Source organism: Carassius carassius, chromosome 30 (assembly GCF_963082965.1).
Source record: "Carassius carassius chromosome 30, fCarCar2.1, whole genome shotgun sequence".
NCBI classification, from domain to species: domain Eukaryota; kingdom Metazoa; phylum Chordata; class Actinopteri; order Cypriniformes; family Cyprinidae; genus Carassius; species Carassius carassius.
In genome coordinates this window covers 24125539-24151411 of record NC_081784.1, presented here as the reverse complement: position 1 = coordinate 24151411, position 25873 = coordinate 24125539, and the positions used below count along the sequence as shown (strand labels likewise).

General features: G+C 39.6%; 1 protein-coding gene across 7 annotated transcripts in view; it reads right to left on the bottom strand.

Annotated features, from left to right (window-relative positions):
- Positions 1-23460, bottom strand: part of LOC132111203 (protein delta homolog 2-like) — a 42587-nt gene extending 19127 nt beyond the window's left edge. For 2 of the 7 annotated variants that reach the window (XR_009424757.1, XM_059518357.1), the window contains exon 1: positions 1236-1457. The gene's annotated coding sequence lies outside the window, so the exon portion shown is untranslated. Of the gene's footprint in view, positions 1-1235; positions 1459-23328 lie in introns of those variants that run through there. The other 5 variants (XM_059518359.1, XM_059518362.1, XM_059518360.1 and 2 more) reach the window with 4 other exon arrangements.
- Between the last annotated feature and the right edge of the window lie 2413 nt (positions 23461-25873).

Here is a 25873-nt window from a genome sequence, read left to right as displayed (position 1 = left end):
CCATGGAATATAGAAAAAGGAATTATGAAGAAGCAGTTTAGTAGCTCTGTCAATCTCCAAGCATTACAAAAAAAAAATAATAATAATAATAATCTTGATTTTAAAAAAATATCTTAAAAGCTTTATGCAATATTGAATGCAATATTACAGTCAAAAAGGCAGATTTGTGAGGAACTGACTAATGTTCAAGTCAGTATTCACTTCCACTCCAACAAAACTCTTACATTTTAACTACAAAACCGTCCAGATTTGAAATGATTGATTAATGGAGTGCTTTTTGCAATGGAAATGAATTTGGGAAAAACTTTGTATGCAAAGCTGAGAATAGCATGTTAACATTCAACATCACTGACCCCCAAAAAACTATTGTTCTTGTGTGTTTTGTAACTGACACAACTCAGCAGATCAGATTAATGGGATACTATTGGGAATACATGGAGAATTAGACTTGAGAGCTGCAGTGAAAAGCATGATCTAATGTTTTATGGTATCATTCTGGAGCTGGACGCTATACATGGTCATTGAGATGGAAGAAGCAGCATAAAGATTCTTCAGAATTTCTTCTAGAGTGTTTTTAATGGAAATAATTACATAGTAACTTTTTTTATCTAAATAGTGCACTCATGGGTGCTTAACAGCATTTTATCTTGTGGTTCATCAAATCAGAAATTAAAATAAAAACAATTCATTTTACCAGTCATTTCTTCCTAGGAAAACATATACATTAACAAAGCACATTTAAAAAAAGTTGAATGTACACACTTCAGAACTTGGATTGACACTGGAGCACAAAATACACTTACATACAAAATTCAAACAAAAATCTCAAAGAAACTTTCAAAGATCTGAGCAAACGTACTTAAAAGCCCACTATTAACCAGGAAGCTTCCATGGAAACTTAACTGGCCCGTGGTTCCGTTAACCAGCATCTATTCCCACACCATTTCCATCTCAAATAATGCACAAACACCTTTCTGCTGTTGTCTAAATAGTCTGATGAAGTTTATGAGCCTGAGTTTGACCAGAGTGTATTTCTTAAAATCTGCTATAGCCTTTTACAGGAATGCCTCCATAAATAACAACACAAGATAATATACATTTTTTTTTTTAAGTTACAGACTTCAGAAGGTGCTGCACAACCAAGCTCTTTGAAACTGCATTATATTAAAGGCTACAGAACAATTGAACTCTATTTTAACAAAAATGAAAAAAGATGAACACACTTACTGACAAACAGATGTGACACACCTGAGCTGTTGGCCGCCCCTCCAGCAGAGTGTTGCAAACCTCAGGTGCTGATGAAACAGGACTCACATATCACACATACACCATTAGGAAGTAATGTAAAAGAAAATCGAGCACGACTTCACTATCCAGTCTCGTATATATGCACACCCTCAAGATCAGCCCGCTAGTGAAGCACGTTTTGTTGATAGAAATGCTTGTTTGTAGAAGCAGACAAGGTTCCACCTCCCCACTCAACAAGCCAACCTGCCCAAGGACTGGCTCTTAAAGAGACAGGCTTCGCTCAAGACCACCATCCCACACAGCTCAAAGAACAATCTATCACGGCAGAGTGAGTACAAGACACAGTATAAACATCACATGCTTTTTTGTTTTCTTCTTTATTCTCAAACCCTCAGCCACTTTTTGGTATTTCACTGATGCATGACAAGTCTTGTTGTTCAAGACCTTCCGTGTAAACATTCTTTTGCACAGATGGACACGTCTGATTGAGAGTGCATTGTACGCATTTTGTCGTCTTGTTATCAGAAGCGCCATCTGCCAGAAACCTTTGTAAAAGCTGTAGCAGTAATGGAAGGCTTTTTGCTGTTGCTGTAGCGACAGACAAGGCTCCTGATGTTGGGGGCTGATGTGCCCACACGTTCCTCTGCAGGCGATAGTGTGGAGAGGATCAGTTTTCAGCAGATTATCTCAACAACATCAGGCCTGTGGAGCATTTGAAAACAGGCATCTACATGTCCACACCATGGTGATGGGAGACTGCACTCGCACATATACAGTGTGCACAAACTCGCTCGCTGCCATACAAATATATTACTATAAATGAGGGCGTATGTAAAGACAGACATGTAGCAACCATCTCTCAGCTGGCGTTTTCTCTTTAGAAAGCTGAATCACTACTACTATCGTTAGCAGAATGGGTAGATGAGGATATCGGGCTCCTAAGGGCTTATCCTGATAGTCTGTGAAGAACAGATGAATTAGGAAAGCACTCAAAGCTCATTTGTTTTGGTTGATTGCCTCGTGTTTATACTGAGATAATGGCATGCCCATTATTCCAGCTATTCAGCCTCTGGATTTTAAGCACACATTTGTATGTCTGTCCCGCTGTGGTCTGATTATTGTGTTTGTGCTGAAAATGACAGTACAGTAATTAGGGTATTCAAATCTGCTGCTTTATGGCAAGTGCTTTCTTCTCTAGCTTTACATCATTATCCACTGCAGACCCAACAATTACTGCAATTGTGAAAATTGACTTTCATGTGAATATCACATGCAGTGTCTGTTTTGTCATGTTCATCTTACACTCTAAAAAATAAAGGTACTAAAAAGGGGTTTTGTGATACCACTGAAGAAGGCCAGTGTTTAAACAAGAACACTGTTTTTCCTAGTGTATTGTAGTTTTGTATGACGGTTAGTTGTTGACATTGATGGTTCAATGAAGAACCTTTAACATACATGGAAACTTTCCATTGCACAAAAGGTTCTTTATAGTGGAAAATAATTATTTTAATTATTATAATTTTCTTCACAATAAAAAAAAAAGAAAAAAAGAAAAAAATCTCACTCAGTTGAAATGAACAAAGTTATGGAGCCCCTAAAGAGACATGGTGATGGTTTCAAAAAATAGGACAGGAGAACACAAAATTCAATGCTTTTAAATTCCCCCAAAATATTTTGTGTTAGTTTGCATTGACTTACTAAAATATGTATTTCACTGAGAAACTTTGCATTTCCTAACCAAACATTTATAAGGGAAAATTATATTTCAGTGCTTTTGTGAATGAATGTAAAGTTTCTAGCGGAACACATTTTTTTATTTATTTAGTTTTTATTTTTTGCGAAAGAACAAAAGTGTTTTACAAGTGAACACAAAGTTTCTTGGGGAAACACAATGCTTTCGCAGGAAAAGCTAAGTTTCTGGTGGGAACAATAGCTTATATATTTATAAACTATTATATAAAATATTATTTGGGTAGATTCTTCTCTTTTTTTTCTCTTTTTATTTAGCTTTCATCATGTTATTTTCTAAATACGAAAATATGTATTTACACAATAAAAGCATTCAGAATAGAATCACAGTTTGTGGTTTAAGGACTCTTCGTGAAAATTATTTCCCAGAATATTTGCCCTTCTGCCCCTCCTGATTTGTGCTTTCTTTTTTGTTCTGAATTTTCCACATCACATGTCATGTTATCATCTTACTATAAAACTTCCATTTGCAAGCAACGAACATGCCTCCTCCCTCCCCTAACATAAAAGACTTCAGAAATCCAAGCTGTTCTTTTTCCTAGTTTTTCAGAGTAATCCCAGCACGAGTTAGATGTCACGGTTTTGGTTTTGCAAAAAGAAGAGTGAGAATACACAACTTACTAAATTCTAGCACTGATATCAGCATTGTGGGTGAATATCACAGTATAATCCTGGTTTGTGTGTCCATGGTAGTCACTGTTACTATAGCAACTGAGAGAAGATGCCTTCTGTATGTAGACACTAGAGTGAAATTAACTAGTCTATCTACATCTATCTATCTATCTTACTTGAGTTTTAACAGACTGTGCTCTTAAACATCTTAGTAAGTGCTAGATAAAGTAGATTATGGAGTCAGAGTTTTATTAGTAAGTGATGGTGTTTATGAACTCAATTTACAACCCAGTGATTTTTCCCACACCATACAGACCAGTAATATTTCCTCCTGCAAATGTGAGCCTGAGATGTTATATAAGGCTACATGTGAAAAGTACATTCAAGCCAACTAAACGGAAACTTGCATTGAGACAGGCATTGGGGGATTATTCTGTTTAGTAATTCAGTAATTGAGAAATTGACCAGGAATAAGTGACCTCATTATACAAACAAAATAAGAATTTCAATGAAGCATTAGGAAGAAGAGCACTTTTAAGACTTTAAATAAACATAAGTAATTCCTAAGTAATATCTTCAGGGCTTAAGTGTATTTAAAAAAAAACAATCATTTTGGAACACATTCCCGCATGAATGTTTTTCACCTACCCTCTTCTGATAGCCTGAGCCTGGTGCTCCTTCCTGTGTGATTTTCAGGGTGAGTTAAGATCCACTGAGCTGTGTTGATCTAACTGTGGTGTTGTTTTCTGCATATGAGATGTGTCCCGCTGTCCTCAGCTAGTGTATGCTGGGTGTCTTTCTTTGAAGTTATTTCAGCATGTGTCGAAGTTGCAGACAGCATGAAGAATGGGCTGCTTGACCTTCCCTTCACCCCCTCTCAGATAGAGAACAAGGAGGTAGGTGCACACGTCCATGCACTTCACAGCCTCTCACCCTGCCCTGCAGCTCTGACTCATGGAGCTGCTCATACCCCTGACTTTACTTAAGGCAGAGCGACAGACACACGTTCCTGCTCTGTCATCAAGCACGCTGCCCCATCATTGGATTGAAGCAATGCTGAATGAACCCCTTGATAAGATCCTTTAGGTTGCTCCTCTTAGGCAACCTAGAGGGTTATTTTTACTCTGAAAGTTACATGAGAATTTGAAAGATAAGGACTCTAATTCCTATTGTATGTAGCAATCCCTTTTTCCCTACTGGGACATTGCGCGAATCCTTACTTGTCATTCTGCACAGGTCAAATTTAATCTTGACTGTTTCCTGAGCAACTTAATGGTATTCCTGAAGTCCATAAATTGAGGAATTAATTTTTCAATCTAGGGGTGCTGTAGTTGTCTTATACCATCCAGAGTACTGCTTAATCTTTTTTCATCCCTTGGTGCTGCAGGGTACTGTATTTCCAGCACTGTATTTTTAAATACTCAATTTATGAAATGGAAGCGAGCTTGGCACTTAATTTCAATCTCTACGGCTTCTTTGTGGGGCAAGGGCAATCCACAGTGAGAGCTTCTCTGCTCTTGCCATCCAGGATAATTTTTTATTTTGAAGACCCAAGGTTTCAGAGCCCTCCAAATCTACTTGACATCTGACTGTGTGCTGAGCCTCAGTCCTTTGGTAAGCCGTCATTGATAGATGGAAGCACTAAAGCTAGATTGGGTGAAACCTAACACAGATTGATAAAGCAGCTGGACCCACACCCAGCTGAAGTGGTACAGAAGTAGTCGTTAAAAGAAGTAGCACTTAATTTTACAGTCTTGTTTTGCATTTACATATTTTACTAAAGTAAAAAAAAAATAACTGTGTAAACCCAGCAAACACAGAACGTTGTGAGGACGTCGCCAGTTAGTCGTCATTTGGTCAGCGCGACATTACTTTATGGCGACGTTGTGAGGACGTCGTGGTAAAGTTCCATTTTTTGGAATCTCGGCTAACTTCCCAGAAACGTCGTGGGCACGTCCTCAAAAGACGTCGCTAGATAGTTCCATTGGGGACGTTGTAGCGACGTGGTCAGTTGGTCTTCAGATAACTTTTAATATTATTGCACTAGATGTATTATTATTATTAAGATACCATTTGAACAGCCTATTTTTTGGGAAATAAGTTATACAAAAAATTCATCAAGCATGTTAAAAGATTTTTATATATTATTTTATATATAAGAATTTATATATATATATATGCCATCAGTTTAAGAACAAAAAAAAAATTTACTTAGCAAATGGTGATAATGTTTGTTAATGAAAGAGTACAGGACAAATGAACATTTAAACCTTAAACTAGCAGCGCACGTCACTTTCTAAATGAAGTGCGCGACGTGCGCGACGTGCGCGTGCCCGTCATTTTGTAACGGTCAACTTCCAGCGGACAGACACGGAGGAAAGGTAAGCGCTATAAATCTACTTTTATTCATAGATTTTAACTGATATAACGTTAAATGCCATCAAAGAGGAGTAGTGTTTTGTATTTTTGTAGGTTTTCTCAATTGAATAAATAAATGCTCTGTTTCGTTAATTAGCTCAAAAGCAGTCTCAGAGGTGGTCTAAGGTAACGTTAACTGTTAAAATCTAATATAACCTTACCTGTTTTAAATTATTTGAAATTTAACACGATAAACTATACAGTATTCACTTTCTAATTATATATATTTTTTAACCGTAGTAACGTTAATTAGTTTGTTTGAATGTCTGCTGCTCGCTCTTGATGATGCTCATGCTAGCCATGTTGTGAACTTTAATATAAACCGCTGTATGAAGTTTAACGTTAATTAGACCGAGGGGGCCGAAATCATGTTCAGTGTATGTGGGATTAATAATTTCCCCTTTTCTCCCTCAAGTGGCAAGCTTTTAAATTCTGTCATTTGTTCATTATTGGTGTTGATGGTGTTTTTCACATGCATGCTTTTTAATGCTAGTTTAATTCTCAAATTGATCTGATACTTTCGTTTCACAAAAAGTAAACAAATTGTTCACTTTTTTTAGGCCTGGCTGCCACCAGTTGAGTCAATGATTCAGTGAGTTCCTTATGAGGAAATATATTTGTTACCACCTAGTAATTTAAATGTATTATTTATTGCTTTAAAATGAACACATATATTTATCATCAGGTGAAGAGACAGTTTGGGCAGCAGCAACGAGACAACTATTACAAATAGAGATGGGTTTCAAGAACTGGTACTAATTTGGTTCCTGACTTGTTCGGTACTGAAAACATTTATATAAGCTACAGGATCAATAGTGCTGCTATCAGTATTCTTGTAACATTGATTCATTACCCTTTAGACACAACCACATATCATGCAAATCATCTCCGAGTGGATGGCAGCAAGGATCCAGGATCAAGAGATCATTCATCATGGAGACTGTTCCACAGGAAGCAGTTTATCCTGGGTGAAAAACTAAACCTGGTTGTTTCAGCATCACTCAGGCAAGACTAAATACATTTAAATTGATTATGTGTTTCAGGTCATCCTGACCGTTCTGCTGTTCTGGATGTAAGGCCGTGCTGGAACAACATTTCTCATGGGTGAAAGATTTGTGCAGCGGTATCCAGACATATAACGCCCCATTCACACGGGGAGTCAACGCCTCTCGTTTACTTTTAAATGGAGTGATGTCAAGCATGGTGAAATTAATTCTGGGTCCGTTGGTCGTGGCAGAAGTTGAAAACTTTTCAAGCGCCAATGCAGCCGTCCTCCAGTCAGAACTTCTTATGCAAATACCCTAGCGCAGACGCAAGCCAATCGAGTGCATGCAATACCAGAAAACTAATGTGATTGGCTGTCACTATGAGAAGAGACAGTAATTCCGATCCGATATCAGTGTCATTTTTTGCATTTTTTTTTAAATCAATGTAGAATTTCTATACTTCATTGTAGGGATGTCAATTTTCATAGTTTAAATTAACAATCAATTAATCGATTAATCGTTAACCTTAATGCTGCAAAATTGCAGCAACATCCAGTCACTGGTATGACAGGATGTGCAAAAGTGTGTGTGTGTGTGTATTTATGTATATATATATATATATATATATATATATATATATATATATATATGTGTGTGTGTGTGTGTGTGTGTGTGTGTAAAATACATTTCTTTAAAATGTATAGCACAGTAATGAAGGCAGAAACATGTGGTAGATGGGACAGAACAAGAAAGACAATAATCTTTCATTGTGCTATTATAATATGAAAGGGTATGGCTCTTATACAGTGCGCAGTGCTTATACACAACCAGTGCACAGAATGATGCACTTGAAGCAACACAGAGTCACAGCGTGTAGCATTACTCATAGAAATGTTCAAAATGCCAAGGGAAGAGATATTGATGTTGTGTATTATATGTGTGCAATATTTTGAGCATTTTTTTAACAGTTTTAAATCTTAGTTATTGTGCGCTCTTGAAGAGAGTTTCATTGTTTTGACTGTAGTAACTAGGGCTGGGATGATACACTAATCTGCCAATTCAATACTATCCCGATACTTGTGTGCCGATTCAATGTATATTTATAATTATATATATAATTGAGTATTGTGATTATAGTTATATAACTATTGCAATTCGTGACTTATCCAAATTGTCTATAAAATTATTTGTTAGTTTCTGTAGATTTGAGGGAAAGATTAAAAACAAGGAGGTCTGGGAATGACTGAAGGGAACTGACAGCAGTGAGGAAAGGAAGTAATCACCAGAATGTAAGTTCTTTGAGAATGTATGCATTGTTTATTACAAGTTGAGTTTTCATTTAAATGTAGCAATGTACACAATGGTCAAACGTTTTAAATATATTTTAAAAGTATAGTTTATTTAAATAATGCACAGCTATATTTTCAGCATTAATTACTCCAGTCTTCAGTGTCACATGATCTTCAGAAATCATTCTAATATGATGATTTACTGCTCAATAAATTTTTCTGATTATTATCAGTGTGTCACAGCCACGCCATCATCTTCACTCGCTCCACCCTCTCGTTCACTCTCCCCTGAATTCTAATCACCCTCACCTGGCCATCTCATCATCTCATACCCTTTATAAACCACTCTCACTCACCAGTCATCGTCTGGCCTCGTCAATACCACTGACAACAGACTCACCCGCGCTACTCACCTCAAGAGAAAACCACTTACCTTCAGAAGCCTTCATTCCCGTTCGTCAGCCGTCAGCCTACCGTCCTCCTTCTGAGAACCTTCCCGCACTCTTCCTCCAGCTCCTAAACCAGTGACTTGGGTTACCTCTCAGTTAAGTCACAGTGAACGTTATCATCCACTTCATTACTCACCTTTGCATCCCGGTTCTGCTGCACTTGTAAAAATAAATCTCATTTCAACTCACCACCTGTCTGCCTCTTGTGATTACCTGACAGAAGGCCAGACCGATCACAATGCAAGCTGCATCAGAACCCGAGGATCCGCCGCAGCGGGACACATTCGCTGAACTGGTTCAAGCCGTCAGTCAAGCCATACTAAAAAATCCTCCTGTCATCGCTACTGACCGCCAAGATCCTCACTCACCTTCACTTCCGCAAACACCCGCTGCTTCGGTAGCTGCCTCTGCTAGTCCCATGGCCCGACCAGCGACATACTCAGGCGAGGCGGAGAACTGCAGCGGCTTCCTACTCCAGGTTTCTCTATATTTCGAGATGCAACCGCATCAGTTTCATAATGACTCTGCCCATATTGCTTTCATTATATCTCTGTTATCTGGCCGCGCTCTTCAATGGGCCGAATCTATATGGAACGCTAACTCACCCATAACCCAGTCTCTTTCCAGCTTCCTTCAACATTTCAAAGTGGTTTTCGGTGTGTCCGCTGAAGAACTCTCCATTCATGACCAGCTATTCAATCTTCAACAAGGATCATCTTCGGTATGTGACTATGCTCTCCGATTCCGCACCCTGGCGGCCTCTAATGGCTGGAATGAGACCGCTTTAATGACAGTGTTTCGACACGGCTTAAATTCGAAAATCCGGCAATTAGTGGTTGTTTATGATGACGCTATGGGTCTAGAGAATCTCATCCAAAAAACTATCCAAGTCTCTCAACGTCTCACAGCCTGTGGTCATACACCATCAGCCGCTGCCAGTTCTCCGCTCCCAGCACCCTCTCTCGCTCCTCCAGCACCAGAGCCCATGCAAGTCGACTCCTATCATCTCTCCACCGTTGAACGGCAAAGAAGGATTCAGAATCACCTGTGCTTATATTGCGCTTCTGATCAACATCTCCTCAGTGGCTGTCCTGTGCGTCCTCCGCGCACTGCGGTAAGCACCATTCAAGTCCCTCCTAAAATTGAAACTCTCAATCGTACTATGGTCTTACTCCTATCACCTCGCCTTTGTGTCTCAGCGCAAGCCCTACTCGACTCCGGTGCCGAAGGGAACTTCATCTCCTCTGAACTACTCGAAAAATTGAACCTTCGAAAACTCAAAACTCACCAAGATCTCCGAGTACAAACCATCCAAGGCAAACCACTGGGTCGAGGAAGGATTCGTCACTTTTCCCCAACTATCACTCTTCAGATTGGATGTCTTCATACTGAAAGGATCTCGTTTATGGTGCTGGAGGAGTCAACTGCCGAGCTCATCCTGGGACGCCCCTGGATGGTTCAACATCAACCCACCATCAACTGGAGGTCCGGAGAGATCTTATGCTGGGGTGAATATTGCTTTTCCAACTGCTTGTCTTCAATTAAGAAACCTTCACCTCCCTCTTCATCTAAGATTGAGCGCTCGTTCCGAGTTAGTTCAACCACCGTCGAGAGTCCCGAAACTCAACAGTCTGTAGTGATTCCCTCTGAGTATGGGGCGTTCCAGGATGTATTCAGCAAGCAACTTGCAACCAAACTACCACCTCATCGGCCATGGGACTGTGCTATCGACCTATTACCTGGAGCCACCTTACCCAAAGGACGCGTTTACCCTCTGTCCATCCCGGAGCAGAAGGCCATGGAGGAGTATGTGGAGGAAGCCCTCAGTCAACAGTTCATTTGGACCTCAACCTCCCCTGCCGCTTCAAGCTTTTTCTTCGTGGGTAAAAAGGATGGAGGCTTGCGGCCGTGCATCGACTACAGACATCTCAATTCTCAAACCATCAAGTACAGCTACCCCTTCCTCTGGTTCCAGCAGCCTTGGAACAGCTGCATGGAGCTCAAATCTTCACCAAGTTAGACCTTCGTTCAGCCTACAACCTCATTCGCATTAGGCGGGGTGACGAATGGAAGACCGCGTTCGTCACCCCCTCCGGCCATTATGAGTACCTCGTCATGCCCTTCGGACTATCCAACGCCCCAGCAGTCTTCCAGGGATACATGAACGAGGTCTTCAGGAACTACCTCAACAGGTTCGTCATAGTATATATTGACGACATTCTAATCTACTCCTCTTCACTCTCTGAACACCGTAAACATGTCATCCAAGTCCTAGAAAAACTGAGAGAACACCAACTGTATCTGAAGCTGGAGAAGTGTGAGTTCCATATTCCATCCGTACAGTTCTTGGGCTACATCATTGACCAACACGAAGTACAAATGGACCAGAGGAAGATGGAAACCATTCACAACTGGCCTCAGCCCACTTCGGTAAAGGAACTTCAGCGGTTTTTAGGATTTGCCAATTTCTACCGGAGATTCATCAAGGGTTTCTGTCTCATCACTAATCCATTAACTTCCTCTCTGAAAGGCCGGCCAAAGTCTCTGTCCTTGTCATCTGAGGCCATCCAAGCATTCCACGACCTCAAAGATGCGTTCGCCACAGCCCCTGTACTGGTACATCCCAACCCCGATCTTCCATTTATCGTTGAAGTCGACGCTTCATCCACTGGAGTTGGTGCTGTATTATCTCAGCGGCAGGGTGAGCCTCCTAAACTCCATCCATGTGCCTTCTTTTCCAAAAAACTGTCCCCGGTGGAGCGGAACTATGATGTCGGTAACCGGGAACTTCTGGCTATCAAATTAGCACTGGAAGAATGGAGACACTGACTGGAGGGAGCTAATCATCAATTCGAAGTCATAACCGACCATAGAAATCTGGAATATCTGAGAGAAGCTAGAAGGTTGAACCCTCGTCAGGCCCGTTGGGCAGTCTTCTTCACCCGATTCGATTTCCGGGTCACCTATCGTCCCGGTAGCAAGAATTCCAAGGCTGACGCATTATCTCGTATTCATCAAGCATCCTCTGATGAAAACCCTCCTGAACCTATCCTCCCTCCAGCCATCTTCCTCAACCCCATCTTATGGGACATTGATGAGCAAATAGCCCAAGCCAACAATCTTCAACCCGCTCCGCCGGGAGGTCCAGAAGGCCTCATCTTCATACCACCTCAACTCCGTACCAGCCTTCTGGACTCAGCACACTCTACCCCGGGCTCTGGACATCCAGGTAGTAGACGTACCCTCTCGCTCCTCCTTCAACGTTACTGGTGGCCATCCATCTCCCAGGACGTCTCACGTTACATCAAGGGATGCTCAGTCTGCGCCGTTACCAACCTCCTCTCTTCCCCTGGTCTGGTGAACCGTCTGAAGTTCCTGCTGTCAACTACTGGTTCCATCAAAGCGAGAGGGTATGGGACTCAGCTCATGTACACCTTCAGCAGGCAGTGCGGAGGCACAAGAGACAAGCCGATCGTCGTAGAACCGAACCCCCTCAATACCGTCCCGGGCAGAAGGTATGGCTCTCGACGCGGGACATACGCCTCCGCCTGCCCTGCAGAAAGCTGAGTCCTCGATACATCGGACCATTCACTGTGCAGAGGCAGCTCAATGATGTCACCTATCGTCTCAACCTTCCTCCTGAGTATAAAATTGCACCATCATTCCATGTATCCTTACTCAAACCTCACACTGAACCTGTCACTCCTCCCTCCTCAGATCCTGCCCCGGCGGATGAACCTCCCCCTCCCGTTCCTGTTGAAGAGGAGGCCATCTACAGAGTCCGTAACATCCTAGACTCTCGGCGACGAGGTCCCCGGTTGAAATACCTGGTCGACTGGGAGGACTATGGACCTGAGGAGCGCTCCTGGGTTCATCAAGATGACATCCTTGATCCTACTTTACTCACCCAGTTCCATTCTGACCATCTGGACCGTCCTGCACCTAGAGGTCGCGGGAGACCTCGTCGCCGTACTCGTCCCTCTTCTCAGTCGTCAAGAGCCGCCTCGGGAGGGGGGGTACTGTCACAGCCACGCCATCATCTTCACTCGCTCCACCCTCTCGTTCACTCTCCCCTGAATTCTAATCACCCTCACCTGGCCATCTCATCATCTCATACCCTTTATAAACCACTCTCACTCACCAGTCATCGTCTGGCCTCGTCAATACCACTGACAACAGACTCACCCGCGCTACTCACCTCAAGAGAAAACCACTTACCTTCAGAAGCCTTCATTCCCGTTCGTCAGCCGTCAGCCTACCGTCCTCCTTCTGAGAACCTTCCCGCACTCTTCCTCCAGCTCCTAAACCAGAGACTTGGGTTACCTCTCAGTTAAGTCACAGTGAACGTTATCATCCACTTCATTACTCACCTTTGCATCCCGGTTCTGCTGCACTTGTAAAAAGAAATCTCATTTCAACTCACCACCTGTCTGCCTTTTGTGATTACCTGACACAGTGTTGAAAACAGTTGTGCTGCCCAAAATTTTTGTCTAAACTACAGTTACATTTATTTTGGGGGGGGGGGGGGGTTGGCGGGGGATGCCTAATAGCAAGAATGCATAAAATTGAATACCAGTGGTAGAGAAGACTTTTGTAATTTTACAAAAGATTACCTTTTTTTTCAATGTTTTGAACTTTGTGTTTATAAAATAATCATGAAGAAAAAATTTGACTCTCCAGAAATGCTAAGTTTTCTTCCCCATCATTTCTATTATGGGGAGCGTTTCCCAAAACAAAATATTGGTCACAAGTTCCATCGTTACCAATAGAGTTCAGTGGACCTAACGACCATAGTAAGCTAACTGCAGATGTGATTCACATCATGTACGTCATGAGCAGATGTACACTTTGATCAAAAAGTTTTTACCCTTTTGAGTAAAGTTACTGAAAAATTCAGCTTTGCCTCATAATTATTTCAATAAATAAATTTTAAAGTATATTCGAAAAAGAGTATGAAAACTGTTATTTCTTTTTACAATTTTTTTTTTTTTTTGTAATTTTGATTAAATTAATTTAGCCTTGGTGAGCAGAAGAGACTTGTCTTGAAAACCATAAAGAAAAGATTCCAGATTTTGACTGGTTGTGAACATACATGAGCAACATTAACAAGATGATTCTTCCTTTCAGCTGCCAGAGAAGGATGTTGACAGTGCAGGCCCAGGATGAAGAAGAGGAGGAAGAACACATTTAACAATTTTCTCATAAACTTTCCATGTGTTATAATAAAAACAATGAACATGACTACAATAATATGCTAAATGTTATTAAAAGATTCCAGTTTGCAAGAAATCTGAGTGTCTGACTCTACACTAGAGGAACTCTTTTCTGAAGAACATCAGGTGCTGAGAAGAAGCATTGTTATTACAGCAAAACACTGCATCAAGTCTCCTGTCCTTCCCTCAGAAGAGCCTGTTTTCTGCTGCTAGGGTAAGAAACACACTCTTCCTCTTCTCTATCGGCTGTCCAGCACCTAACTCTGCCTCCTCAGCACTGTCTGAAAGAGACTTCTCCACAGTCAGTAATCAGAGATCACAGATTCTTCTGAGAAAGTCAATACGCTCATTTTCTTAAAAACGTTTTTTTTCGGGTGGGACAAATAATACAGGAGAGATTCTAGAAATCTCTATATTGTTCATTTTTTATATCTTTACGCTTTATGAATGTTTTTCTTCTGAGAAGCTCTAAAATTATGGTTCTTTGGTAATTGCTATATTGTTTAGGTTTATCCTCTGATAATGAGCACAGAGCCCTGATCATGACATGCAAGAAAAATAAAAAAAATAATGTCCATGATTTACTAATTCGTTCCCTCGATGTACTAAAACGTTCACGATTACTTTTACATTTCATTGATTTGCTTAATCGTATGCACAATTTACTAATTCGTTCTCTTGATGTATAAATAGTGTACATGATTTAGCAAATCGAGGGAATGAAATAGAAAATCGTGCGCATGAATTAGCCTATATTTTTTCCTGCATGCCGTGTAATTAAAGCACATCACCACCAGACATTTATACCAGGAGCCTCATATACGACGCTCACTGCAGTATCTGCTGAATTGTTTCATATCTATTTATCATGTATTTTTTTGTTGCACCAAATTATGTAGAGTTGTATCAATGTGTACTGATAATTATATATAATTTTCACTGATAACGTCATTAACTATCCCCATCCTTAATAAGACAAACATTTTCTATTGTTTATATTGTGTAATCTGTGAATTGATGTGTTCAGTTTTCTGTGCTCATGACTTAGAAACACTTTGCATGGTTAAAGAACAGGTGCAATGTTCAAAATGTTTTGGCTTAGTATTTGTAGAACGTAGTGCTGAATAAATGTTGATTTGTGAATGAATGCAGTGTTTTTTTATATTAGAATGTAATGTTTTTGTATTGGTTTGCATTTCATGTATGTAATTGATGTATTTACTATGAATCCCCTATAATTAGATTACAATTCGATTTCATAAGGTTTATTTTTTGCACCAGAGATGGATTGAGTTTATTAGTTCTTTATGTATTTCAAGGTAATGGTGAGGTGAAAATACGTTGCTGCGACCAATATGATCCGGTAATGTCACGTCCTCATAACGTGCCAGTTTGGTCGTTAGGACATACTCATCACGTCCCAGTGACGTTCCACTATAACGTCCCCACGACGGATATGGGAATCACAAAGTTACGTCACTGGAACGTTATTTGGTATGTCGCTGCGACCAATATGGTACTTTATAGTAACGTTCTCATAACGTGCCAGTTTGGTCGTTAGGACGTACTCTTCACGTTCCAGCGACGTTCCACTGTAACGTCGCCACGACGGATATGGGAATCACAAAGTTACGTCGCTGGAACGTTATTTGGGACGTCGCTGTGACGAATATGGTCTGGTCCAGTTACGTCGTCACGACGTAACTGTGTTACATTACATTTACATTTAATCATTTAGCAGACGCTTTTATCCAAAGCGACTTACAAATGAGAACAATAGAAGCAGTCAGGTCAACAAGAGAACAACAACAGTATACAAGTGCCATGACAAGTCTCAGTTAGTCTAGTATAGAACGCATAGGTAGGGTTTTTTTTTTTTTTTTTTTTTTTAATTAAAAGACAAGAAAAGGAAAAGTGCTAGTGTTAGTTGGTTAAGTGCAGACGAAAAAGATGAGTCTTTAGCTGTTTCTTGAAAATGAGTAAAGACTCAGCTGTACGAATTGAGATTGGGAGGTCATTCCACCAGCTGGGCACAGTCCAGGAAAAGGTCCCTGAGAGTGATTTTGAACTTCTTTGGGATGGTACCACAAGGCGTCGATCACTTGCAGAGCGCAAACTTCTGGAGGGCACATAAGATTTAACCAATGAGTTTAGGTAAGTTGGTGCCGTGCCAGTGGTCGTCTTGTAGGCTAGCATCAGTACCTTGAATTTGTTAGCTGGGAAGGTCCTAACTCTAAACCTAATAATAATCTACGTTAAGTCCATTAACTGATTTTACTTTCTTGAAGTACACTGTAAATGCAAAAACTGTAAAATAAAGTGCAACTAAAAGACTTAAAGTAATGGAAAGGTCTTCAACATTCAACCTAAAAATTGCGTCAAAGCAGCTTCACAGTGATAAACAGGGAAAGAGCAGAAACAGTTATGGAAAATCACCTATGGAGAAAATTCAGAATCTGTTGCAAAGCTGTTCTATAAGAAAATTTCTGAAAGTTAAGCATCTTTCAGACCCCAGTTAAGCAAGCCAGAAGGCGACCGTGACAAGGAACCCAAACTCCATCAGGTGACAGAAATGGAGAACCTTGGGATGACCTAGGCACAGCTGGGATAAACCAGTTCTCTCATGACCTAAATGAACAAATACAATGTGACTTTGATTGAGGTACATTATACCGCCATTAAGTGGGAGTTGTAGAAGACATTTAAAAAAAAAAAAAAAACATTTTTTATGTCAGGCTGGTTCAGGTGTGTTTGATTAGGGTTTGAACCAAACTCTGCAGGAAAGTGGCCTTCCGGAAGTAGGGTTGAAGTCCTCTTACATAAAGTGGCCTGGATCTTGGAAGTTAGAGCTGCTAAAAACAGGGGTGATCCAATTCTTCTTCTGGAAGGCCACTATCCAGCAGCACACCTTAGCTCTAGCCCTATTCCGACACACCTGAACCAGTTTAATCAAGGCCATCAGGATGACTAGAAACTTCCAGGCAGTTGCTGGAAAAGTAAGAAAGTAGCGGTCCAAGAGCAGGATATGATACCCCTGTGCTAAGTAACAAAAGGTTTAAAGTTTTTCTTCACACTTTAAAGATATTTGTTATGTAAGAAGATCCTGTACAGATCATTAGCACCCTTCTTCCAGTGTTCAACATTATTGCGGTGAGAATTATCATTCCATTGTTGGGATGCTCTGCTCCTGTTAATAATTTTTGGATAAGGATTGGTGCACTTACTGTCAGACTTCTTCTCATGTCTGCATCGTGATAGGACCATGGCCCAAGGGACATGGCCCCATTGTTGTAAGCTAATCTTGCAGATCATTGTTACAGTACATTAACTGGTAGCTGAGAGGCAAGTTGGGAAATTGTGTAGTCTGGCTTGGGCTAATTTTGACCAGGAGGGGTGGGGGTTGAGAGGTTGCACATTTAGATGTGTAGTGCAGCTGTGGGATGCCTTCATTTCTAACTGCTGGTAATGTGTACACAATGCACAGCTGAGAGTGATCCAACTCTCCAACCCAAGTATTGAATGACTCTCAGAAATGGTACTGAGGTGCTTCTCTAGCCACCTTGCACAAAATGAATGCCTGTTTATGCTGGGATGAGAATGGAGAAGAACAGCCTGCTCAAAGAACAACAAACAATCCGCACCAGCGGCAGCCTTGACCCCAGAGCAGCTGAGGCTAGAGAAGAAAACAAAGGCCAGTGGGCATTTGCAACCTTGAAGTTAATAGATGACAAGAATACACACACTCTTTTTTTTGTGGCCTGTTATGTATGAGTCCAGCCCCTTCATGCTGCTAATCCTAAATTCAGATGACCTCCAAACATGCAAAGCACTGTAGTCTAGTATGTGATGCTCTCCTTAAAGGTGTCTTTTTATTTAACTATTGATAAATGAAAAGCAAGACAAACAGAGCCTGTTTACAAGATACTATTTTAGTAATCGTATCACAAGTGGTCAGCCAAGAAGCATTAGAGTTTCCACCGGATAAATGCATCTGCCGTGACTATTTGCATTCAGATTTCGTTGAGACACTCCCCACTTATTTCGTCACACTGTCTGTACATTACTTTTGACGGAGCATGCAAATACTATTGAATAAACTCATGCTCGGCTTACAAACAAGTAGCAAAAGAAGTGAAGAATAGAGGGAGGCAGCTGTGATTTCTTTCTTAATCTTGTGTTTTGGTACAACGTAACAAATTCTGATTATTTTGGTGGGCTTTCTAACAATGCATACCAAAATGGTCACATGTTTTAGGTGACTAGGCAGCATGCAGATGGCATATTCAGGATGTATTCAAGACCAGTGTTGGGGGTAACGAGTTACAAAGTAACGGATTACAGTAACTATATTACTTTTTTGGGTAACGAAGTAAAGTAACGCATTACACTAATAATATTGGTAACTACACTACTTTACTAGACTATAGTAACGCATTTTCCTGCGTTACACATGCCGTGTTTGCATGTGTGTAAAGTTCTGGGCCGGGTTTCCCGATAACGATTGATCTTAGCGCTTAACCCTCAAAGACTGAGACAGCCGCCCCGCAGCTAAAAATAACTGTTATTCTTTAATGTTTAATAACCGCTAATCCAATCTGAATGCTTTAAAAAGTGATGTAAAGCAGAGGTTCTCCACGTTTCGGAGATGTCCTATTTATCACAATGGATATTCAGAGGCGCCGTAGTGTACGTGATTACGTCATCACATTTTGACAACATTGATTCGTCAGAAGAAACCAATGCTTTCGTTCCTCTGAGCCAAACAGAAATGATTGTTGACGCTTAGTCCCACCCCGTGCCCAGATTGGTTCAAACTGTCCCATATTAAACCAATAAGTATTGTTTTGAACTAATACTTAAAGTGTAACTAAACCCCTGCTCAGAGCCTGACTCCACCCACTGACAATATTTGAAAAATGCTAAAAAAAAGTGGGCAGATCACAGCGGAGATAGAGGGGACGAACCTAGGGCGGGGCTGAGCGAGAGCGGCGTGAACATGAGACCCGCAGTGACGGATTGATTGACAGCTGCTGTCAGAGACGCTAAAATGGAGAGTGACTGTAATGACGCAAGTAGCTTTGCAACAGAGCGATCATTTGAAGTAGAGGACTTTTCTCCCCCACTTTCACCTGAAGTGGAGGGTGTCGAGGTGTCTGTTCATATCAATTCAAGCCGCTGGCTCAAACTGCGGTCTTAACTCCTGCACCGCGTCGCTTTTCAGCGCAAGCTGTGTGGAGTAGCCCATTTCCACCTCCATTGCGTTGGAGAAGCAATCCCGTGTAAAACGCAGTTTGCACACTCGAGCTCTAGGCGGGGACTTGCAGTCTTCCAGGCCAAATGCATGCAACCACTGGCGCTTAATTTTAAAGTCTGCTGGTAAACTATGCAGTCCAGCAGTGCTGTGCAACCAGCAACACACCTCCGTACCATCCTGACCACTGTACTAAATACAGATAAATCTACGCTAACTTGAAGATCTAAATAACTGTATAATTGCTATGCTAAATAGATGCTATATTAGTCTATCCTGGTCGTTACCAATACTCGCAATTCCAGCTCCTGACTCACTACAGTGATTTTGATGGTTTTATACTGCCAAGGGCGTGGTAGCTCGTACCAAGGGGCGTGGTGAGCTGGAAACTGCTTACGTCACCTGCCACCGCTTACGTCACTTGCCACCGTAACATCCAATAGGAAAAATCAACTGCAGTAGCCACCGTTCAACCTGAAGAGGGCAGCACTCAGACGTTTTTACACCATATATTGTAGAATTAAAACACTTTATACTCAAATGTCAAAAAAGCTACTCGAATCAATGAACAGCACTAATAAAGCCCCATTCTCATAGATCATTAACTAAAAAAAGTTGGTTTAGGGTTTAGTTACTCTTTAACATATTGCTTTGGTAAATGAACGAAAACAAAGTGAAAGTAAAGACTGTCGTGAGTGCATGAATACAAACACACATTTGCATGAGAAAACTCTCCGAAAAAGCACAAAAAACACTCGACAGAGTACTTTGACATAAATCAAAAACAAGGATGAAACAGTGGTACATATCTGATAAAGCACTGAAATTTATGTCTTGGGTCGCTATAGGCGAAGTCCCAGTAAAATCGATTCTAACACAGATTACAGCCAACGGATCGATCATTTATATTATGTATATTATGTATAATAAGTAAATCATTATATAATTATACAGTTCATAAAGTAAATTTTGTTTCTGTTGCACTCTGAATATTTCTCACTCATTTTGTGCGTAGTTTTTGAATCATTTACACTGTTTTTGCACTGTATTGTTGACAATTTGTGCATCTGTTTTACTATATGCTGCATAGTTTGTGTTTATTGTTCATACTCATATTGAAAACATATTTCTCAGAAGAAGTGAAAAGAAATGCAATTTATCTTTAAAAGAAAATTTAAACGAATGTTTTATGCCTTAATTTGATAACCAGAAAAATACACAACAGAATTTCTGAGGGGAAAAAAACAATTCATAAGGCTATTTTAAGGAAAAAATTATATATGAAGTAGTTTTTATGCATTTAAATTACACATGCTAAAAAAATAAAACATATGGTGAAGAAAAAATAAAACATTTCATAGGGCCCTAAACGTAATTTTTGTTAAACTTTTAATAAATTGCTGTGAAAATGTATGTGTTATGATTTAAATTAATTAGACATGCTTTTTGATGAATACAATTAAATGTAACCATTAAAAAGGAGTTAAGAAAAAATAAAACAGATTTTATAGGGCCCTAAGAAAAGTAAAGTGATAAGTAGTGAAGTTACTTTTCAAATGCAGTAACTAGTAAAGTAATCTCATTACAATTAACAGAAGTAACTAGTAACTAATTACATTTTTTGAGTAACTACCCCAACACTGTTTAAGACGGATGAGTATTTACACTACACATGATGTGGTCACATGAATTTCTGAGTATCTCCATAGTCCATACATCGATTAATCGACTAATCGTCGATTATTTCACTAATTAATCAAATATTGAGTTATACATATTCTAAAAATCAATAAAGGTAATCACTTCAGCTTTTGAAAGTCATATTATGTCATTAAATTATTATACAATTACTTTATACAAATAAATATATTTTGTACAAAATGACATGACAGAGAAACTCTCTCATTCACCATTTAATTAGCTATACAGTATGTTACCCTGGACCACAAAACTTAAATCTAGATATTGTGATAAGATATTGTGCAAATTTCCTTCTGTAAATATATTAAAACTCTTTCCTGCATTGCTAAAAACTTTATTTGGACAACTTTAAAGGCGATTTTCTCAATATTTAGAATCTTTTTTTTTCCGCACCCTCAGATTAAAGATTTTCAAATAGTTGTATCTCTGCCAAATATTGTCCCATATTTCCTAATTACTATTTCCTATGTCCTACAAACCATACATAATTGGAAAAGCTTATTAATTCAGCTTTCAGGTGATGTATAAATTTTTATTTTGAAAAATTGACCCTTATGACTGGTTATGAAAGTACTTTATAAATAAACTTTGCGTGACTGGACTTTACTGTAGTGCTGAACTGCAGAACTCATGCAAACATCCACATTGATATAATCAGATGCGTTTCTTTGCTGCTTTTCACTGCTCTCAGTTTTTGATGTTTATTTTGTTACTAAGAGGAAAGGGCGCAGTATATATTTGCATAATCATCCAAATGTCACTTAGTCGCTTCAGGTTATGAGCTGAGTGTACAAAGTTTGCATAGAAAAATGCTTACAGTACTGTATGCGTATACAATGTTGATTATGTACACACCCACCTTAGTGTACACATAAAATTCGATGTAGGCTTTAGAAAAAATCGTGCTATGCGCATCGAGTATGCAGAAATGCACATTACACAAACTTTACAAATATCCTAGCTTTTATTTACCTTTTTCCCTTAAATTTATGAAAACAAAAAAATTACACTGGAATTCAAAATATAAAGTTAATTTTCCTTAATATTGATTTCCTGGCTTGTGTGATAATGTGCACTTGGATAAAGTTGAGTGACAAGCAAAGCAGCCTACTCTGTAATCTGAGCTCTCTTTCCTTGGAAACATCAGTGTTTGTGATTTATGATGTACTTGACCTTTCCACCCCAACCAGCTCTTAGAGTCTCCGAGGACAAACGGTTGCATGATGCAGTGCATGAACTTCGACAGTTGAACTAACAGGAGTATGATAATGTTGACATAAGGCAGTGCTACAATTCAACCACTTTGTCTCAGACTGCCTGTACTGATTTTAGACAGTTCATAACAGATTAATGCAATTTCACCATATCTAACTAGAGGTTCAGTAGAATATTTATTAAATAAAACGGTATAAAGAAAAAGTCACAGCTTTATATATTTTAGGGGGTTGTCAGTCTTGTAGGAGTACTCTTAAAACTAATTTTCTTATTTTCTCAATTTTAATGTAATCATGAAGAGTGCTCTTTAAAAGATCAATGGAATCCTTTCAGAAGAAATTCATTGAGGAGACATTGACCAGTCCTCCCTGGCAATGTAAACATGTAAGAATATTGACAGATGTCCTCTTCCATTTTAGGCTAAACGATACTGAAGAGTGAATAAGAAAGGCTGTCTTGAGTCACCATCAAATATGAATGAATGTTGTATGACTAAGTTGTTGACTAAGTACTGCATATACAGTAAGACAGCATAGATCTATTTGGTGAATTCAGCAATGTGACTGTGTCAGCCTGAAGTCACATTGCCATTGCATTCTCATTTATCTCAATGGCAGCTACTAGCTGACATAGAAGTACAGTAAACAAAAATAAAAGATGCTTTTTGCCCCAATAATGGTGTAATTACTCTAAACCAGCAGGGTTAAATAACTAAACAACCTAACCTGCCAAATTCTGAATCCTTGTATCAACTACTCCAGATAAACCTGCCTTTAAAACAGAAATGAACTCATCAAAACAAAATGAACTCTTATTGGTTGTCTTCTGATGTCACATGGGTTCGTTTCTCAAACTGGACCAGACTTTACTGACCATCAACGGTTTGTCTATGCAAAGTTAGTTAAAGGAGATGTAATGCTTAGCACCTGTTCATATTATTTACCTGGGTCTCATGTTCTCTTGCCTACTACATTTTTTTTTGTTAATGAATCAAACAATTAGTAACATTTCATATAATTTGATCATGATGAAAATATCTGGCGAAACCATTCTTGAAATTGCGTGATAAAGAAAGCCTTTGCTTTCTTCTCATCATATGCCAAACAACTCTTTCCCTCTAGCACACGTGTCTGCTCTTGCTTTAAACTGTTCAATTAGGTTTAAATGCCACAAGCTCCAAAAAGCGAAAACATTTACCTGCGCCCAGGTGTAAAATGAGGCAAACCTTAAACCGACAGTTTACAGTTCCCAAATGATCCCCTTTTTCTTCTTTTTCCTCCAGATCACCATCACACTCTTCTAAACAAGCTCTCTGAGAGTGTGTATTGCCCACTGCAATATATCAGCTTATTCGCCCAGCCCTCGACTGCAACCACCTGTCTGTCGGGCGATCCTCTTCCAAACGTCACACTGATATTAAATGATAATGCAGATGTGACATTGCCAGCGTGTGAGACACGTGAAGGCCAACTAAACATTAATAGATCTCAGAGTGTTTAGAACTGAACAATATTAGTCATAGACATGACATCATCGTATAAGGGAAAGTGTAAGGAGAAATAGGCTATCCGATCTCTGATTTCACACACTATTAAGTGACAGCCACTGTAAATGAAGGAGGAGCTCTAGATCTGCTATACATCAGATCATAGGTCATTCCCTTTTCTTTCATTTTTCTAATAGGTCCGTTTGAGCCATTTTTTGACTCCCCACTGATAGCACCCAACAGTTATTTTCCATGTTTGGCAGTGAACAGCTTAAATTGATTTAGTGTTAAAGTGTTAAATGAAACAGTTCAGATAATATACGCACACACCATCTGTCTGCTTTAAATCATTTATAATCTGATTCTGAGAAGGAGTCTTCAGCATGTGGAGGACTAGACACAGAGCACCATCATCATTTACAAGCCCTGACTATTACCTCACACATCGGACTCAGATCTTAATTCACAGAGATGCAGTTGTCAGCCAGTTCACACGTCCAGGCCTCTGATGTACCCCGTCACATGCTATTTTGGAAAAGTGCAAGATTTGGAGGAAAGTCTCACGTGTGCGTTTCTCCCCCGTGGCACCCAAAGGGGCCTGCGTCACCATTAGACGCTTATAATAGCTGAACACCTGATCCCTGACTGCTGATGGGGGTGAAGATGCCTCGTAAGACAGTGTGAATCAATCAGACAGACAGGAAAGGTGACAAGCAAGAGCAGGGCGAAAGAAGGGAGATTGTCATGTGAAGACAAATGCTGCTAAGAAAATGTTAGGAACATGAAAATGACTCAATATTAACATTTATTTGATTCAACTGTTGTATAAGAGTAATATCACACAATCATGCTGCCTCCATGTTACGCCAATAACTTCCCAGAAACAGCCCAAACAGTCATAGCTAGTTAATGTGACTTTTTCAAATTAGTGACACTCGTTTAAACTAGCAGTGGTAGATCCTGTGGTGTAAGGATGTAGTTCCATGCAGGGTTAGGGTTTATTTGGGTTTTTTGGACCCTCCCTGGTTTTTCCTTAGTTATTTACATACTTTTCTGCTGAATTATTATAAAAGGAATATTACATTTCTTTGTGTCATGACCATATGTTGATCTACCTAAAATTTATTTAAAAAAAAAAAAAAATTATTGAATCATTTACCAGGGCTGTTGTAAGGGTTTTGGGGCCCTGGTACTGTTTATAGTGTAGGGCCCCCTTTGGCTGGGGCCCCTAGAATAGTCAGCACTCTTCACCAGACCAGCAACAGCTCTGTCAATTATTCAGCCTCATGTCATTCAAAACCTGTACAATTTTCTTTTATCTTCAAAACACTATTGCATATATTTTTAATTAAACCTGAGTGGTCTTCAAAAGGCTTGAAACTCAATGCTTTCAAAAGTTCAGAAAGACATTGCAAAAGTAATCCATATGAATCAAGTCTTCTGGAGAGAAATGATGAACATTTTATGTAGGATTTTATTCATTTATAATAAACATTGGTCAGTGCACAAACATAGAGCTCATCAGATATGTTAAATGGAAGTTAAATTGATGAGTTAAGGAGACTCAAATACGCTTCTGTGACATGCAAGAACGAACCTCATTGGTTCTTATTTGTATCACCAGCACATTTTTAGATGTCTTGAACTTGAAACGTCAAAGTTTTGGGTGAATGGATTCAGTTTGGGTTCAATGGAGGACCAGAATCTATTTATTTCAACCTGTTTCTCTAGCAAGACCCGCAGAGGTCAGTTCTAACCCTAATTTTATCCAGTTTATCAATGTATTTATGATTACTTGATTAATTCATGCAAGTGTGTCTGACTAAGGATAGAGCTAACCTCTGCTGGTCCTCTACAGGAATCGAAGTAAATGTAAAGTTTTTTTCTATATTTTAAATGACGAACTCTATGCAGTATGTTGAATTCCAACTCAAAGCTAAAATCTTCACCCACAAAGTCACAAACATGTTCACGATTTCACTACATACAATGAGGGAGCATGTGAAAAGTATTTCAAAATTTATGCTATTCTATGATAATATCTAGCCACATGTTATGCCTCTCTAATGCAAACTGGTCTTTGTGTGCAGCTCAGTGGTGGTGAAGGTGGTGAAATGAGGTGCTATTTCAAGTTTGACATGAGGCTCTTGGCCTTTGAAGTCTAAAGTACAAGAAGGTTACTTTTATACCGATGCTGTCATCTCTGTCAACAACCATATATTGAAAGATGAGCAGTGTATCTCAGTCCTGCTGACC